Below are 4,241 nucleotides of genomic sequence, written 5' to 3'. Positions count from 1 at the left end.
TCACAAAAAGGTATGTTGCTGCCATTTTGAAATGATTAAGGATCACCAAAGTGATGTCTAAACCAAATGATTCAAAGCAACAATAAAAGATCCATTTAAATTGTTAACGGTTGGGGGTTACTAGGGTTATGGAAATTCTTTGTAAATATAGAGAGGCATAAGCAAGAGAGTTTGCAACCCTTCTTCCATTTCTAGTGAAGATGCTCTCTTCTCACTTTGGATGTAGGCACCTTGTTAGATTCACATACATCTTTACATTGTAGTTGTTTGAATGTTTTCTTTCTGTTTTATTTTATTTTTTCGCATCATGAATAAATTTTAGTTTCTATACACTCTACCTTTAAATTGTTGACATTTTCCTTAACTTACGAAGCATGATTAAATACTAGGCAAGTAGGCAACAATGGCAAAAAAAAAAAAATCCAACAACCAACTTCACATGTAGAGAGAATGAAACGTTATCGTACACATGGAAAAATAATCCAACTCATAATCTTTGATACCATGTTGGAGTCCATTCTAAATCCTTTACACATTAGATGGAGAGAGCTTTGCAAGTATATAAAAACACCAAGGGATCTTAATATACCGATGTGTACAATCTAACACTCTGGCTTACAAGGTTACTATTATCTTCTTTTTTTTTTTTTAATTTGATTGGGTAAACCTTCCTTATAAGATTTGCTCATGGATATACAAGCAGGCCCTGATATAAATTAAAAGAGCATAAGCATGATAATGTGCGATATTAGATACTGGTTGGTAAGCTGGATTAATAAAGATATATGGCATGTCTCCACTGTTGACACATGGCCTCCCCACAATTGTTGTTATTGGCTTCAATTCTAAAACAGTTCAACCAATCTTTGTTTTATCCTCAATACATCTCAACCACCTCAGTATCGTGTAGTTATAGATTATTAGAGCCCTACTTGGTTCCACAAAACCATGGGCAAAGAGAACTGAGGAACATAATTTCTCAAGATAGCCACTATGCTAATCCAGCCCAGCAGTACAACCTTACACTGGTATTTTCTCGACTCTAAAAAAAATAAGCCCAAACCCAGCCATAAATCAGGTTGATTGGTCCAGCCTAAATGGTAGTCTTTGAGCTCCAAAAGTAGATTATTTCATGTAAGGAGAGAGAAAAAAGAGGGATTCAAAATAATTTGAAAGTGATATTTTATTATTATGTTATTAAAAATTATATATTTTTCAAGTAAACATATGAAATTACAGGTATAGAAAAAAATATATATAATCTATTTGAAGGGGATTTTTTTTTTTTTTTCCACCAACTTGGTTACAAGAAGATTTCCCCTATTATATGGCCCTTGTGCGGACCATTGGTGGATGGCGGGATTCTATTCCAGTCAAGGTGTTAAAACTCTAGATCGGACGGATTTACCCTTTAAAAAAAAATGATCTTTTGGACCATTTTGCCTTTATACCTTACTAGTGTATTGGTATGGATCGAATGGTATAAGGGATCGGTCTCAGCCGATATCAATCTGATTTTTAAAACTATGGTGGGACGGTCTAGGTACTAATGACGAACCAATATCAACTCAAAATCCAACTAAATGGGTATATAATAAATTGAAGTGAATCAAATGATCTTGCTAAGATAGAATTATACAAGTATTATATACATGAAAATAATAAAAAATGATTTATATGTGGTTACTATGTGATCCTGTTTCATTTGAAAAGAAAGCAAGAAATATATTACAAATAAAGATATGCTACATTGTGAATATATGGTCCTTGTAGTGTAGTTGTTGTAAGTTGTAACTGTGTAGGAATAATGGAGATTCTTTCCTACTATAAGCACATGTGCAGCCCATCTCTTGGTAGGTTGGATACTCATCAAAACATGATCCATGATTTCTGATAATTTACATTCTAGCATAATAGTTTTTTTTTTTTCATTTAAAATAAACTATATTAATCAAGATCAGATGATCCCATATATATATATATATATATACATGGCCGGTTTAATATTCATGATATCAGAGATTAACCATTATAATAGAACCATAGAGTTCTATCACGTGACGGAACTGGAAACTTGAAAGCCTTTGATTTTGAAAGTTTTGACATAATGGGCTATTGGTGAAGTTTTATTAGGCCCATTTCAGTTAGTAGTATAATGTTATGGGCCTTTATGAGTCTATGGGCTGTAGAAAATGAGATAATTACCCCCTCACCCTGTGTACGAATTCTCCAAAATACCCTCAGATGGTGTCCAATCTAAGTTTCTGCAAAGGCATTGGCCGGCAGACCAGTAATCCCCTAACCAAAATTGTAAATCAACTATTTTTTTGTAAAGAAAAAAAAGGGTGCTCCATGATAGTGATAATAGCTCCCAGGTCAAAGCCACCATGCAGAAAGCAGCACTCCCGTAGGACCAATAAGTGATGATGGGGTGTGTCGACTCGAACTCACAACTAGCTAACCTGAGCGATGATGAGGCAAGTGCTTCCTTCCACTAGACTACCAATCTGTTGACAAAAAATTATAAATCACCTTCAATCCTCTTGAAAAATGTACTATCTCACCCAGCAACTAGATTGGTATGGGCTGGTTTTGGGACTTAATAGGAAGTCGTATGACAATTTATGGCTGAGCCCATCTATTTTAAACCCTCAATTAATTGGGTCGGGTCGGGTCGGGTCGAGTCGAGTTGGTTGGGTTATCTATAAAGTCAGCTGTGAAATCTTTTCTATATTTGCACCAGCACGTGGCCAATGAGAACAGTCATTTGACGGGGAGACGGTCATTCTCTCTTTGATCTCATCATGTGCATGGAGGGGGGGTAGGCAACACATAGTCTGATAGTCTTCATTTTTCCTAAAAAATTATGAGAGAATATTTCTTCCCGAGGGCATAATCTCCGCTAGCACCTCATCTCTCTTTCTCTCTCCTCCCTCTTGTGAAATTATCTTGCTATCCCCCTATTAATTGAACTCATGAGGGTTCTTGTCTTCATATACATATAGTCTTCCTATCGGATAAGAAATACTTTCCCACTAATTAAGCAAACGATTCAGACACTATTTGTATATAGATTCTTTTGCACACATTCTCACAAAAAAAGTGAAAATCTCACATATTTATTTCAAAAGTATTCACGCCATATGAATTATATATTTTTCAATGTGTGAATTGATGTGACATGTAAATTTCTTAGCGTGGGCCCTATATTAACACATAGACCAATGAGGTTATACACAGAAGTATCAACATGTATAAAATTTTTATCTTTCACGAAAGGTGGAATGATCTTCTATGATTAAACGCAAAGGTCACGTTGTCTATCTTCTATGATTAAACGCAAAGATCACGTTGTCTTTTAGGATTCTTTCTCCCAAATAATTGTTACTTTAAATCTAAATTTCATAATTGAAGAATTAAAAGTCTTTATCTCGTCAACCCTGTGGGGCTACGCGGGCCTGTTTCACACTGGGGTCTTCCGCTAGCCCTTTTTGAATATTGAATTTTGAACGAGACTAAGACCTAGTTGTTGGCTTGTTGCTGGTTCGGTAGTTGTGGTCGTTAGTGGGTTTTGTGGGTTTTTTCAGATTAGTTTGATAATTAGGTATTTATGAGGACCTTATCATGAGTAGTAGGTTTGGTGAGTCAGCGTTAAATGGAAATTAATCCTAATCGCCCACGTTTCACCAATCCAATCACTATTTAAATATTATATAAACTTGTTCCAACAAGAGGGAAGCTTTGGCAAGTGGCACTAAATCCTTTTTTCTTTTTTTGGGAAAAATTGTATTCCACCTTCATGTTATAATTTCCAAAATAATGATTAAAAAAAATGATAACAGGATTTTGGATTATTAATCCTTTTTTTTTAACTTAACTTAGAAAGTTCTAAAAATGACAATGGGCAAAAATGAGGCTAAGGATTTGAAATCAAAATTATTTATTGAAATGGAATTGAATTGTTTACATTGAAATTATAAAACCGTTTATTAAATTATTCGATTTTAATTTTAAAATTGAAACTCAGATTTGAATTCGATTTTAAAATGCAAAATGTTTAAATAAACTGTTAAATCAATTAACATACAAATAGTAAGTTTAAGTCATTTACATACATTTCAATAAATATATATATATATATATATTAAATAATCGTTAAAAAAGAAGCATATCGGTATAAATAATTCAATTCAATGTTACAATTTATATCCATTTCACTAAAATTTTATTAAAGGTAAAAA

This window comes from Macadamia integrifolia, chromosome 3, assembly GCF_013358625.1.
Source record: "Macadamia integrifolia cultivar HAES 741 chromosome 3, SCU_Mint_v3, whole genome shotgun sequence".
NCBI lineage: Eukaryota > Viridiplantae > Streptophyta > Magnoliopsida > Proteales > Proteaceae > Macadamia > Macadamia integrifolia.
Note: the sequence above shows the minus strand (reverse complement) of the source record.